At 40.5% G+C, this 15,857-nt stretch overlaps 1 protein-coding gene and 1 pseudogene across 4 annotated transcripts in view; both read left to right on the plus strand.

Moving 5' to 3' along the window:
- The window catches only part of FAR2 (fatty acyl-CoA reductase 2), a 151,381-nt gene that overhangs the window by 79,786 nt on the left and 55,738 nt on the right, over window positions 1-15,857 (plus strand). The gene's annotated exons all lie outside the window — the stretch shown is intronic.
- LOC118902069 lies at window positions 85-15,846 on the plus strand (annotated as a pseudogene).

The following is a 15,857-nucleotide window of genomic DNA, read 5'->3' on the forward strand; positions in this document are numbered from 1 at the left end:
TTTCCTGCATGGTTCAAGAGTAATCAGTTGGTGTATGCCAGTGACTAAGCTCCTGGAATCTCACTACATGAAGTGACTAACTCGATGGCTTTTCTTTGGACAGGTATAGTTAATGAATACTGTGTCTAATCATTGACAGTAACAAATTCTGATAACTCTTGTATCTGCAAAAGAACTATGTATTATATATGTATAAGCCATCGTATCTTTTGGTGTAAACAATAATTTGTGCTCTGATTTTGTACCAAGTTTTCAGTGTTAGTCTACAAATCAGTTGCCTTTTTGGTGGACTGAGTTCATGATGTTAAATTAATCTCCTTGTAATCAGGCTTTGTTGTTAAAGATCTTCACACATTCCAACTATTTTGTTTCCACACAGTTTCCTTGGTTGGATAAAAGGTTGAGATATAGTTGAGTGGACTGGAAAATAGAAATCTCCAACCTTATTTCTAAACTCTGCTTGAATGAATCTGAATATAGGTCTTTTAACCCATGTGAACAGCAGAGGAAATGACTATATCTTGTCGGAAGAAATTAGGACACTTTGATATATAACCCTTTCATGCCAAGCTGTTATAATATGTTTATTAATCACTGGTATGCTATTCTACTCTCTGTGCATAGATTTCTACTATATTTTTTTAAATCCTTTAAATAGTCATTTATTTTAGCTTTTAGTATTGGGAAGCAGGAACACAGAGAAAAAATACTTTTTAAAAGTTTTAGTTATTGATTTGAAAAGATGTGTTTCTATTCTACTTCTTCGAATACATGTGTTTTATGAGTGACCCGTGAGCTCTGATGCTTGTAATAAATGCAGAGAGAGTCTCTACATCACAGTTACCTTAGTGCAAGCTTGAAGCCTTTGAAGCTCAGACTTCAGTTCTGGGTGGACTGAAGCCATGGTCTGCTGCATCCTACCTGTGTTGTCTGCATTCCACTATTATTAGAAATGAGAATTCTCAAGTAAGCAGGTTATTTCTTGTCTTATTTTAAGAAAAAAAAAAACATCATAGGGACAACATAGACTTACATTAAAGACGTAAGCTGTGGAAGGAAATATGATCTGGGATCAGAGTACCTCCATCAAATTCCCTACATCAGTATTTCTCTTACCACCTATATCTGAATCAGTTGGGGTGTTCATTAAAATGCATCTACTTGGGCCCTACCTCAGACTTTCTAAATCAAAATCTCGGAAAAGGAGTTCCAGTAAAGAACAATTTTAGCAAGCTTTCCAATGATTCAAATGCCCACTAGGGTTTGTGAATTAGCCCCTGACTTTTTATTCATTGATTAAGAAGTCAGTCAGTCCTTTCAGTGCTGACTCATTTATTTGTTGATTCAACAATATTTATTGAGGCACTTTTCATTACAAAGTACTGTGCTAGTTGACTTTTGAGGAATAATACAGTATAAAATACAGCATCTGCATCAAGTGTTTTACTACATAAGTTGGATGACAAGATATGCTCTCAATATTTGTTAACAAATAAGCACAAGGTATTTGGATTCAGGGTCAAAGTAGTATTCATAGTATAACACATAACAACCAGAACAAGAACAATTCTGGTCAGATGACAGAGTTCTCTTTTACTTATTACTCTATTTGATTATTAAAACTGTTCTGTGAAGTAGGTAGAATATTATTTAACAGAAGAGGAAATTGAGTCTTAGAACTGACAAGATTGGAGATTGAGAGTTACATTAGCAATTAGCCACAGAACAGATTCCATTTCTAGATTTTCTAGCTCTAGTTCAGTGTTCTCACTGTGCCTACATTGTGACTCACATATTTTTTTGTTACTTAAGCTGAGACAGTTTAGAAATAGAAGAGTTTATCAGTAATGAATACTTAAGTTGAAAATCAGGCAAAAGAAATAATTCAAAATCAAGTAAATAAAACTTCCTGTCAATATTAATGTTACGTTCAGCTACCAAGCCATCAAGCAAGGATTTTGTTCTTTAAAAATGTGACAGAAGTCCGGTGGGTGGTGAATGTGTTAGGAGAAAATATAATAATTGTGATGTGCCAACTTGGCTGGGTCACAGAAATAAATTTGTGAAGGGAGCCCCAGCATCCTTGAAGAGCTCAGTAATCATTTTTCTCTGTAGGCCAGAACCTACAGTGGGAAATTGTGTAATAAATTGGGAAACCTAAATGCAATGAGGATCCCAGGGCAGCTGGGGACAGATAGTGACCCTTAATTGCCAAAGTCAAGTTGTCATGGTTAAAAGGACATAAAGGACAGCAGAGTCAAAGTAGCAATCAGAAAAGTCTGACTTATAGAGACCTATGGCATTGACTATTTGATCATGGTGTATGGGAAGGCTACTAAATTCTTACTTCATCTGTATAAGCAAAAAAGTTCTAAGTCAACTGAAGAAAAGTCTAACTTGAATCAAAAAAAAAAAAAAATAGTCATGGCCCCAACCGAATTCCCAGACTTGAGTCAGTTTACAGACCCAAAACCCCTTGAATGAAAGGAAGGGCAAGTCCCCTTGAGAAAGGATCCCTATATACTGCGAAAAATTTATACTGTTAATCTTTTCCCAGCCATCCCTGAAGGGACCTATGGTCTTTCCCAGGGTAACTGCACATTGGGGAAAGGAAATAATGAGAGCTTTCAGGGACTACTGAACACTGGCTCTGAACTGACCCGAATTCCAGGAAAACCAGAATGTCAGTCTGGTGACAAAATAGGAGCTTGTGGAGGTCAGGTGATCAATGGAGTTTTAGGTTAGGACCATCTCACAGTGGGCTCCGTAAGTCCCCAAACCCATTCTTTGATTATTTCTCCAGTTCAGGAATACATACATAATTGTAATGATATACTCAGCAGCTGGTAGAATCTCCAAATTGGTTCCCTGTCCTGTGGAGTGAGGGCTGTTATAGTGGGAAAGGTCAAGTGGAAACCACTACAACTGCCTCTATCCTGAAAAATAGTAAACCAAAAGAAACACGTCATTCCTGGAGGGACAGCAGAGATTAATGTCACCATCAAGGACTTGAAAGATGCAGGGATAGTGATTTCTACCACTCCTCATTCAACTTGCCTATTACAAAAAAACAGATGGATTTTGAAGAATGACAGTGGATTATTGTAAGCTTAAAACAGTGGTGACTACAGTTGCAACTGCTTTGCCAGATGTGATTGCATTGCTTGAGAAAGTTTACACATCCTTTGGTGCCCGGTATGCAGCTGTTAAGCTAGCAAATGCTTTTTCCTCCATCCCTATTAATAAGACCACCAAAAGCAGTTTGCTTCTACCTGGCAAGGCCAGCAATACACTTTCACTATCCTACCTCAGGGGTGTATCAACTCGCCAGCCCTACGTCATAATTTAGTTTGGAGGGATCTTGATCACCTTTCCCTACCACAGGATATCATAGTTGTCCATTACATTGATGACATTATGGTGATTGGACCCAGTGAGCAGGAAGTAGCAACAACTCTAGACTTACTGGTAAGACATTTGCATATCAGAGGGTGAGAAATAAATCCAACAAAAATTCAGGGACCTTCTGTCTCAGTGAAATTTTAGGGGTCCAGCAGTGTGGGGCACGTTGAAAGAGCCTTTCTAAGATGAAGAATAATTTGTTGCATTTGGCCTCTCCTACAACCAAAAACACCTAGTTGGCCTCTTCAGATTTTGGAGGCAACATATTCCTGATTTGAGTGTGTTGCTCTGGTCCATCTAGACCACCATGATTTTTTGTGTGTTAGGCTTTGAGTATTGGGTTTGAAAATAATATCACATTGCGTTAATTTATTTTATATCTTTGGTATATAGGACTTGTATGATTTGCAAGAATAAAATCATCTTGTGCTAATGACATTTAAAAAAAAAAAAAAAGTAACCCAAAAAAAAGTTACCCAAAGAGTAACCCAAAAAGCTGCTCATTTTGAGTGGGGCCTACAACAAGAAAAGGCTTTGCTGCAGGTCCAGGCTGCCATGCAAGCCTCTCTGCCTCTTGAGTCATATGATCCAGTAAATCTAATGGTGCTCGAAGTATCAGTGGCAGACACTTGTCGGTGGCTGTTTGGAGCCTTCAGCAGGCCTCTATTGGTGAGTCCCAGCACAGGCTCTTAGGATTTTAGAGCAAAGCCCTGCCATGCTCTGTTGGGTAACTGCTCTTCTTTAGAGAAACAGCATTAGGCCATCATGAACTGGGTGTTATCTGCTCCACCAAACCATAAAGTTGGGCACGCACAGCAGTACTCCATCATCGAGTGGAGGTTATATATAACTGACGAGGCCCAATCAGGCCCTGAAGACACAAGTAAGTTACATGAAGAAGTGGCCCAAATGCCCATGGTCCCCACTTTTGCTACACTACCTTTTCTTTCCCAACCTGCCCCTATGGCCTCATGGGGAATTCCCTACAATCAGTTTACAGAAGAAGAGAAAGCTCTGGCCTGGCTTACAGATGATTCTCATGATGTACAGGCACCTCCCGAAATGGACAGCTGCAGCACTAGAGCTCCTTTCTGGGACATCCCTGAAGGACAGTGGTGAAGGGAACTCCTCCTGGTGAGCAGAACTTCAGGCTGTGCACCTGGTTGTTCTCCTTGCTTAGAAGGAGAACTGGTCAGACATGCAGTTATCTACGGATTCATGGCCTATGGCCAATGGTATGTCTGGGTGGTCAGGGACTTGGAAGGAACATGGTTGGAAAATTGATGACAAGGAAGTCTGGGGAAGAAGTATATGGAATGGGCAAAAGCCCAAAGATACTTCTGTCCCATATAAATGCTCACTGAAGAGTGACCTCAGCAGGGGAAGATTTTAATATTCAAGTGGATAGGATGACCTATTCTGTGAATACCAGTCAGCCTCCCTCCCCAGCCATCCCATCATCACCCAGTGGGCTCGTGAAGCCATGATAGCAGAGATAAAGTTTTATGTATTGGCGCAGCAACATGGACTTCTGCTCACCCACGGCCAACTTGGCTACTGCCATTGCTGAGGCCCCGATTTGCCAGCAGCAAAGACCAGCGTTGAATCCTTGAGATGGCACCATTTCGAAGGGCGATCAGCCAGGTACCTAGTGGCAAGCTGATGACAAACATACTCAGAGATATTGCAGGTTCAGTTCCAGACCACCACAATAAAACAAATATTGCAGTAAAAGGAGTCACATGAATATTTTGGTTTCCCAGTGCATCTAAAAGTTATGCTTACACTATACTGTAGTCTATTAAGTGTACAATAACATTATATCTAAAAAAACAATGTACAAACATTACTTAAAAAATACTTTCCTGCTAAAAAAATGTTAACCATCATCTGGGCCTTCAGCAAGTCAGTATTTTTACTGGTGGAGGGTCTTGCCTCAGTGTTGATGGCTGCTGACGGATCAGGGTGGTGATTGCTGAAGGTTGGGGCGGCCGTGGCAGTTTCTTAAAATAAGAAAACAATGAAGTCTGCCACATCAATGGACTATTCCTTTCACAAATGATTTTTCTTTAACATGTAATACTGTTAGATAGCATTTTACACACAGAGCTTCTTTTTTTTTTTAACATCTTTATTGGAGTAAAATTGCTTTACAATGGTGTGTTAGTTTCTGCTTTTTAACAAAGTGAATCAGCTATACATATACATATATCCCCATATCTCCTCCCTCTTGCGTCTCCCTCCCACCCTCCCTATCCCACCCCTCTGGGTGGTCACAAAGCACCGAGCTGATCTCCCTGTGTTATGGAGCTGCTTCCCACTAGCTATCTATTTTCATTTGGTAGTGTATATATGTTCATGCCACTCTCTTACTTCGTCCCAGCTTACCCTTCCCCTCCCCGTGTCCTCAAGTCCATTCTCTACGTCTGCGTCTTTATTCCTGCCCTGCCCCTAGGTTTTTTTTTTTTCTTCTTTAGATTCCATATATATGTTTTACCATACGGTATTTGTTTTTCTCTTTCTGACTTACTTCACTCTGTATGACAGACTCTAGGTCCATCCACCTCACTACAAATAACTCAATTTCGTTTCTCTTTATGGCTAATATTCCATTGTATATATGTGCCACATCCTCTTTATCCATTCATTTGTCGATGGACACGTAGGTTCCTTCCATGTCCTGGCTATTGTAAAGAGAGTTGCAATGAACATTGTGGTACATGACTCCTTTTGAATTATGGTCTTCTCAGGGTATATGCCCAGTAGTGGGATTGCTGGGTCATATGGTAATTCTATTTTTTAGTTTTTTAAGGAACATCCATACTGTCTCCATAGTGGCTGTATCAATTTACATTCCCACCAACAGTACAAGAGGGTTCCATTATCTCCACACCCTCTCCAGCATTTATTGTTTGTAGATTTTTTTATGATGGCCATTCTGACTGGAATGAGGTTATACCTCATTGTAGTTTTGGTTTGCATTTCTCTAATGATTAGTGATGGTGAGCATTCTTTCATGTGTTTGTTGGCAATCTGTATATCTTCTTTGGAGAAATGGCTATTTAGGTCTTCTGCCCATTTTTGGATTGGGTTGTTCGTTTTTTTGTTATTGAGCTGCATGAGCTGCTTGTAAATTTTGGAGATTAACCCTTTGTCAGTTACTTCATTTGCAAATATTTTCTCCCATTCTGAGGGTTGTCTTTTCATCTTGTTAATGGTTTCCTTTGCTGTGTGAAAGCTTTTAAGTTTCATTAGGTCCCATTTGTTTATTTTTGTTTTTATTTCCATTTCTCTAGGAAGTGGGTCAAAAAGGATCTTGCTGTGATTTATGTCATAAGGTGTTCTGCCTATGTTTTCCTCTAAGAGTTTTATAGGTCTTTAATCCATTTTCAGTTTATTTTTGTGTATGGTATTAGGGAGTGTTCTAATTTCATAGTTTTACATGTAGCTGTCCAGTTTTCTCAGCACCACTTATTGAACAGGCTGTCTTTTCTCCATTGTATATTCTTGGCTCCTTTATCAAAAATAAGGTGACCATATGTGCGTGGGTTTATCTCTGGGCTTTCTATCCTGTTCCATTGATCTATATTTTTGTTTTTGTGCCAGTACCATACTGTCTTGATTATTGTAGCTTTGTAGTATAGTCTGAGGTCCAGGAGCATGATTCTTCCAGCTCCATTCTTCTTTCTCAAGATTGCTTTGGTTATTCAGGGTCTTCTGTGTTTCCACACAAATTGTGAAATTTTTTGTTCTAGTTCTGTGGAAAATGTCATTGGTAGTTTGATAGGGACTGCATTGAACCTGTAGATTGCTTTGGGTAGTACAGTCATTTTCACAATGCTGATTCTTCCAATCCAAGAACATGGTATAATTCTACATCTGTTGGTATCATCTTTAATTTCTTTCATCACTGTCTTATAGTTTCCTGCATACGGGTCTTGTGTCTCCTTAGGTAGGTTTATTCCTAGGTATTTTATTCTTTTTGTTGCAATGGTAAATGGGAGTGTTTCCTTAAATTCTCTTTCAGATTTTTCACCATAAGTGTATAGGAATGCAAGAGATATCTGTGCATTAATTTTGTATCCTGCTACTTTACCAAATTCATTGATTAGCTCTAGTAGTTTTCTGGTAGCATCTTTAGGATTCTCTATGTATAGTATCATGTCATCTGCTAATAGTGATAACTTTACTTCTTCTTTTCTGATGTGGATTCCTTTTATTTCTTTTTCATCTCTGATTGCTGTGGCTAAAACTTCCAAAACTATGTTGAATAATAGTGGTGAGAGTGGGCAACCTTGTCTTGTTCCTGATCTTAGTGGAAATGGTTTCAGTTTTTCACCACTGAGAGTGATGTTGGCTGTGGGCTTGCCTTATTATGTTGAGGTAAGTTCCATCTATGCCTACTTTCTGGAGGGTTTTTATCATAAATGGCTGTTGAATTTTGTCAAAAGCTCTTTCTGCATCTATTGAGATGATCATATGGTTTTTCCCCTTCAATTTGTTAATATGGTGTATCACATTGATTTATTTGCATATATTGAAGAATCTTTGCATTCCTGGGATATACCCCACTTGATTATGTTGTATGGCCCTTTTAATGTGCTGTTGGATTCTGTTTGCTAGTGTTTTGTTGAGGATTTTTGCATCTATGTTCACCAGTGATATTGGCCTGTAGTTTTCTTTTTTTGTGACATCTTTGTCTGGTTTTGGTATCAGGGTGATGGTGGCCTCATAGAATGAGTTTGGGAGTGTTCCTCCCTCTGCTATATTTTGGAAGAGCTTGAGAAGGATAGGTGTTATCTCTTCTCTAAATGTTTGATAGAATTCGCCTGTGAAGCCATCTGGTCCTGGGTTTTTGTTTGTTGGAAAATTTTTAATCACAGTCTCAATTACAGTGCTTGTGATTGTTCTGTTTATATTTTCTATTTCTTCCTGGTTCAGTCTCAGAAGGTTGTGCTTTTGTAAGAATTTGTCCATTTCTTCCAGGTTGTCCATTTTACTGGCATAAAGTTGTTTGTAGTAATCTCTCATGATCCTTTGTATTTCTACAGTGTCAGTTGTTACTTCTCCTTTTTTCATTTCTAATTCTATTTATTTGAGTCTTCCCCCTTTTTTTCTTGATGAGTCTGGCTAATGGTTGATCAATTTTGTTTATCTTCTCAAAGAAACAGCTTTTTGTTTTTTTTGTTTTTGGCTGTGTTGGGTCTTCGTTTCTGTGTGAGGGCTTTCTCCAATTGCAGCGAACGGGGGCCACTCTTCATCGCAGTGCACGGGCCTCTCAGTATCGCGGCCTCTCTTGTTGCGGAGCACAGGCTCCAGATGTGCAGGCTCAGTAGTTGTGGCTCACGGGCCCAGTTGCTCCGTGGCACGTGGGATCCTCCCAGACCAGGGCTCGAACCTGTGTCTCCTGCATTGGCAGGCAGATTCTCAACCACTGCACCACCAGGGAAGCCCAAAAACCAGCTTTTACTTTTATTGGTCTTTGCTATCATTTCCTTCATTTCTTTTTCATTCATTTCTGATGTGATATTTATTATTTCTTTCCTTCTGCTAACTTTGGGGTTTTTTTGTTCTTCTTTCTCTAATTGCTTTAGGTGTAAGTTTAGTTTGTTTATTTGAGATGTTTCTTGTTTCTTGAGGTAGGACTGTATTGCTATAAACTTCCCTTTTAGAACTGCTTTTGCTGCATCCCTTAGGTTTTTGGTCATCGTAATTTCATTGTCATTTTTTTCTAGGTATTTTTTGATTTCCTCTTTGATTTCTTCAGTGATCTCTTGGTTACTAAGCAGTGTATTGTTTAGCCTCCATGTGTTTGTATTGTTTACAGATTTTTTTCCTGTAATTGAAATCTAGTCTCATAGTGTGTGGTCAGAAAAGAAACTTTATACAATTTCAATTTTCTTAAATTTACCAAGGCTTGATTTGTGACCCAAGATATACTCTATCCTGGCGAATGTTCCATGAGCACTTGAGAAGAAAGTGTATTCTGTTGTTTTTGGATGGAATGTCCTATACATATCAATTAAGTCCATCCTGTTTAATGTATCATTTAAAGCTTGTTTTTTCCTATTTATTTTCATTTTGGAACATCTGTACATTGGTGTAAGTGGGGTGTTAAAGTGCCCTACTATGATTGTGTTACTGTCAATTTCCCCTTTTATTGCTGTTAGCATTTGCCTTATGTGTTGAGGTGCTCCTATGTTGGGTGCATAAATATTTACAATTGTTATATCTTCTCAGATTGATCCCTTGATCATTAGGTAGCGTCCTTCTTTGTCTCTTGTAACAGTCTTTATTTTAAAGTCTATTTTGTCTGATATGAGAATTGCTACTCCAGCTTTCTTTTGACTTCTATTTGCATGGAATATCTTTTTCCATCCGCTCACTTTCAGTCTGTATGTGTCCCAGGTCTGAAGTGGGTCTCTTGTAGACAGCATATATATGGGTCTTGTTTTTGTATCCATTCAGCCAGTCTATGTCTTTTGGTTGGAGCATTGAATCCATTTACATTTAAGGTAGATACTGATATGTATGTTCCTATTACCGTTTTCTTAATTGTTTTGGGTTTGTTATTGTAGGTGTTTTCCTTCTCTTCTGTTTCCTGCCTAGAGAAGTTCTTTTAGCATTTGCTGTAAAGCTGGTTTCGTGGTGCTGAATTCTCTTAGCTTTTGCTTGTCTGTAAAGATTTTAATTTCTCCACTGAATCTGAATGAGATCCTTACTGGGTAGCATAATCTTGGTTGTAGGTTTTTCCCTTTCATCACTTTAAATATGTCCTGCCACCCCTTTCTGGTTTGCAGAGTTTCTGCTGAAAGATCAGCTGTTAACCTTATGGGGATTCCCTTGTATGTTATTTGTTGTTTTTCCCTTGCTCCTTTTAATATTTTTTCTTTGTGTTTAATTTTGATAGTTTGATTAATATGTGTCTTCATGTGTTTCTCCTTGGATTTATCCTGTATGGGACTCACTGCACTTCCTGGACTTCATTGACTATTTCTTTTCCCATATTATGGAAGTGTTCAACTATAATCTCTTCATATATTTTCTCAGTCTCTTTCTTTTCCTCTTCTTCTTCTGGGACCCCTATAATTCGAATGTTGGTGCTTTTAATGTTGTCCCAGAGGTCTCTGAGACTGCCCTCAATTCTTTTCATTCTTTTTTCTTTATTCTGCTCTGCAGTAGTTATTTCCACTATTTTATCTTCCAGGTCACTTCTCCATTCTTCTGCCTCAGTTATTCTTCTATTGATTCCTTCTAGAGAATTTTTAATTTCATTTATTGTTTTGTTCATCATTGTTTGTTTGCTCTTTAGTTCTTCTAGGTCCTTGTTAAATGTTTCTCGTATTTTCTCCATTCTATTTCCAAGATTTTGGATCATCTTTTACTATCATTACCCTGAATTCTTTTTCAGGTAGACTGCCTATTTCATCTTCATTTGTTTGGTCTGGTGTGTTTTTACCTTGCTCCTTCATCTGCTGTGTGTTTCTCTGTCTTCTCATTTTGCTTCACTCACGGTGTTTTGGGTGTCCTTTTCACAGGCTGCAGGTTCTTAGGTCCCATTGTTTCTCGTGTCTGCCCCCAGTGGCTAAGGTTGGTTCAGTGGGTTGTGTAGGCTTCCTGGTAGAGGGGACTGGTGCCTGTGTTCTGGTGGATGAGGCTGGATCTTGTCTTTCTGGTGGGCAGGACCTTGTCTAGTGGTGTGTTTTGGGGTGTCTATGACCTTATTATGATTTTAGCCAGCCTCTCTGCTAATGGGTGGAGTTGTGTTCCTGTCTTCTGTGGCATAGGGTGTCCAGCACTGTAGCTTGCTGGTCATTGAGTGGGGCTGGCTCTTAGCATTGAGATGGAGATCTCTGGGAGAGCTTTTTCCATTTGATATTACATGGAGCCGGGTGGTCTCTGGTGGACCAATGTCTTGAACTTGGCTCTCCCACCTCAAAGGTGACCTGACACCTGGCCCGAGCACCAAAACCCTGTCAGCCACATGGCTCAGAAGAAAAGGGAGAAAGGGAGGGAGAAAGAAAGAAAGAAGGAAGGAAATATAGGAAAAAAGAAAGAAAGAAAGGGAGAAAGAAAGAGAGAAAGTAAGAAAGAGAGAAAGGGAGAAGGAAAGAAAGAAAATAAAATAAAGTTATTAAAAAATAAAAAAATTATTAAACATAAAAAAATTAAAAAGTAATTTAAAAAAAAAGGAAAGAAAGAAAGAAGAGAGCAACCAAACCAAAAAACAAATCCACCAATGATAACAAGCACTAACAATATACTAAAAAAAAAAATGGACAGACAGAGCACTAGGACAAATGTTAAAAGCAAGGCTATACAGACAAAATCACACAAAGTCCACCGCCTCAATTTTGGGATGATTCATTGTCTATTCAGGTATTCCAGAGATAAAGGGTACATAGGTTGATTGTGGAGATTTAATCTGCTGCTTCTGAGGCTGCTGGGAGAAATTTCCCTTTCTCTTCTTTGTTTGCACAGCTCCCAGGGTTCAGATTTGGATTTGGACCTGCCTCTGCGTGTAGGTCGCCTGAGGGTGTCTGTTCTTCGCTCAGACAAAACAGCGTTAAAGGAGCAGCTGCTTTGGGGGCTCTGGCTCACTCAGGCCGGGGGGAGGGAGGGGTACGGAGGCGGGGCGAGCCTGCGGCGGCAGAGGCCAGCATGACATTGCAGCGGCCTGAGGCGCGCCGTGTGTTCTCCCAGGGAAGTTGTCCCTGGATCACGGGACCCTGGCAGTAGCCGGCTGCACAGGCTCCCGGGAGGGGTGGTGTGGATAGTGACCTGTGCTCGCACACAGGCTTCTTGGTGGCGGCAGCAGCAGCCTTAGCGTCTCATGCCCGTCTCTGGGGTCCGCGCTGATAGCCGCGGCTCGCGCCCGTCTCTGGAACTCGTTTAGGCGGCGCTCTTAATCCCCTCTCCTCGCGCACCAGGAAACAATGGTCTCTTTCCTCTTCGGCAGGTCGAGACTTTTTCCCGGACTCCCTCCCAGCTAGCTGTGGTGCACTAGCCCCTTCAGGCTGTGTTCACGCCACCAACCCCAGTCCTCTCCCTGCGATCCGACCGAAGCCCGAGTCTCAGCTCCCAGCCCCCACCTGCCCCGGCGGGTGAGCAGACAAGCCTCTTGGGCTGGTGAGTGCTGGTCGGCACTGATCCTCCGTGCGGGAATCTCTCTGCTTTGCCCTCCGCACCCCTGTGGCTGCGCTCTCCTCCGTGACTCTGAAGCTTTCCTCCTCCGCCACCCGCAGTCTCCGCCCGCGAAGGTGCTTCCTAGTGTGTGGAAACCTTTCCTCCTTCATGGCTTCCTCCCACTGGCGCAGGTCCCGTCCCTATTCTTTTGTCTCTGTTATTTCTTTTTTCTTTTGCCCTACCCAGGTACGTGGGGGGTTTCTTGCCTTTTGGGAGGTCTGAGGTCTTCTGCCAGCGTTCAGTAGGTGTTCTGTAGGAGTTGTTCCACATGTAGATGTATTTCTGATGTATTTGTGGGGAGGAAGGTGATCTCCACGTTTAGTCCTCCGCCATCTTGAATGTCTCCCCAGAGCTTCTTTATATAACTACAGTCAGTCCTCTCAAATCCTGCCACTTTATCAACTCAGTTTATGTAATATTTTAAATCCTTTGTGGCCCTGTCAACAATCTTCACAGCATCTTCACCAGGAGTAGATCCAATCTCCAGAAACCACTTTCTTTGCTCATCTATTAGAAGCAACTCCTCATTCAAGTTTTATCATGAAATTGCAGCAATTCAGTCACATCTTCAGGGTCCACTTCTAATTCTGGGTGTCTTGCTATTTCCACCACATCTGCAGTTACTTCCTCCACTAAACTCTAAAACTCCTCAAAGTCATCCTTTAGGGATGGAATCAACTTCTTCCAAACTATTCTTAATGTTGAGATTTTTACCTCTTCCCATGAATCACGAATGTTCTTGATGGCATCTAGAATGTTGAATCCTTTCCAGAACATTTTCAATTTACTTTGCCCAGATCCCTCAGAGGAATCACTATTTGTGGCAGCTATAGCCTTATGAAATGTATTTCTTAAATCATGAGACTTGAAAGCCAAAATTACTCCTTGATCCATGGGCTCCAGAATAGATGTTGTGTTAGCAGACATGAAAACAGCATGAATCTTGTTGTATATCTCCATCAGAGATCTTGGGTGATGGGGTGAATTGTCAGTAATATTTTGAAAGGAATCTTTTTTTTATGAGAAGTCTCAACATATTCAGTAAACTGTGATGCAAACAGGTGTGCTGCCATCTAGGCTTTATTATTCCACTTATAGAGCACAGGCAGAGTAGATTTTGCATAATTCCGAAGGGCCTTAGGATTTTCAGAATGATAACTGAACATTGGCTTCAATTAAAGTCACCAGCTGCATTAACCCCTAACAATAGAGTCAGCCTGTCCTTTGAAGTTTTGAAGCCAGGCATTGACGTCTCTGTTTATGAAAATCCTAGATGGCATCTTCTTCCAATATAAGGCTGTTTCATCTACACTGAAAATCTGTTTTTAGTGTAGCCACCTTTGTTAATTATCTGAGCTAGGTCTTCTGGAAAACTTGTTGCAGATTCTACATCAGCACTTGCTATGTCACCTTGCTCTTTTATGTTATAGATTTGGCTTCTTTCCTTAAATCGCATGAGCCTACCTCTGCAAAATTTTCTTTTGTACCTTCCTCACTGCTCTCAGCCGTCAAAGAAATGAAGAGAGTTAGGGCCTTGCTGTGGATTAGGCTTTGGCTTAAGGGAATCTTGTGGCTTGTTCGATCTTCTATCCAGACCACCACAATTTCCACATAAGGCTGTTTCACTTTCTTATCATTTGTGTCTTCATTGGAGTAATTTGCTTCAAGAGCTTTTCCTGTGCATTTACAAATTGGCTTACTGTCTGGTGCAAGAGGTCTAGCTTTCTCTCAGCTGTAGACATGCCTTCCTCACTAAGCTTAATCATCTCTAACTTTTGATTTAAAGTGAAAGACATGTGACTCTTCCTTTCACATGAACACTTAGAGGCCATTGTAGGGTTATTAACTGGCCTAGTTTTAATATTGTTGTATCTCAGGGAATAGGATGGCCCAAGAAAAGGGAGGGAAATGGGAGAATGGCCGATTGGTGGAGCAGTCAAAACATATACATTTACCAATTAAGTTCACCATCTTATATGGGTTTGGTTTATGGCACCTCAAAACAATTACAATAGTAACATCAAAGATCACTGCTTACAGCTCACTGTAACAAATATAATAATAATTTAAAAATTTGAGGCATTGTGAGAATTACCAAAATGTGACACAGAGACACAAAGTGAGCAAATGCTCTTGGAAAAATGGCCCCAGTAGAGTTGATCAATGCAGGGTTACCACAATCCTTTAATTTGTAAAAAAATAAAATAAATAAAACACAATATCTGTGAAGCAAAATAAAATGAAGTGCACTAAAATGAGGTATGTCTGTACATTGAACTGCTTCCATCATGGAAGGGGCAGTATCTTGTTCTTACTAGAATAGACACTTTGGATATGGATTTGTTTTCCTTACATGCAATGCTTCTGCCAAAACTATCATGAGTAGACTTATAGAATGCCTTGTATACCATCATGGTATTCCACACAGTATTGCTTCTGCTTAAGGAACTCGTTTCCCAGCAAATGAAGTGTGGCAATAGGCCCGTGCTCGTAGAATTCAGTGGTCTCGCCATGTTCTCCTCCATCCTGAAGCACCTGTATTGATAGAATAGTAGAATGTCCTTTTGAAGACTCATTTACAGTGCCAGCAAGGTGGAAAAACCTTACAGGGCTGGGGTAAGGTTTCCCAGAGGGATGTGTATGCTCTGAATCAGCATCCAACATGTGGTGCTGTTTCTCCCATAGCCAGGATTCACAGGTCCAGGAATCAAGGGGTTGAAACCAGAGTGTCACCACTCACCATTACCCTTAGTGGCCCATGAGCAAAATTTTTACTTCCTGTCCTCATGACCTTTGGCTCTACTGGCTTAGAGATCTTCGTTCCAGAGGGAGGAGTGTTTCCACCAAGAGACACAACCATGATTCAATTGAACTGGGAGTTAAGACTGCTGCCCAGCCACTTTGAGCTCCTCATGCCTCTGAATCAACAGGCAATGATTCAGAGCTGACTGAGATGATTGATCCTGACCACCAAGGGGAAATTTGACTACTACTCCACAATGGAGGTAACAAAGTTTATGTCTGAAACACAGGAAATCCCTTAGGGCATCTCTTAGGATTATCATGCCCTGTGATTAAGGTCAATGGAACACTACAACAACTCAATTCAGGGAGGACTACTGATGGCCCAAACCCTTCTGGAATGAAGGTTTGGATCACCCCATCAGATAAACAATTACAGCAGCTAAAGTGCTTGCTGAGAGCAATGGGAATACAGCATAAGTCATGGAAGAAGGTAGTTATAAATACCAACTATGACCATGTGACCA

This window comes from Balaenoptera musculus, chromosome 10 (assembly GCF_009873245.2).
Source record: "Balaenoptera musculus isolate JJ_BM4_2016_0621 chromosome 10, mBalMus1.pri.v3, whole genome shotgun sequence".
NCBI classification, from domain to species: domain Eukaryota; kingdom Metazoa; phylum Chordata; class Mammalia; order Artiodactyla; family Balaenopteridae; genus Balaenoptera; species Balaenoptera musculus.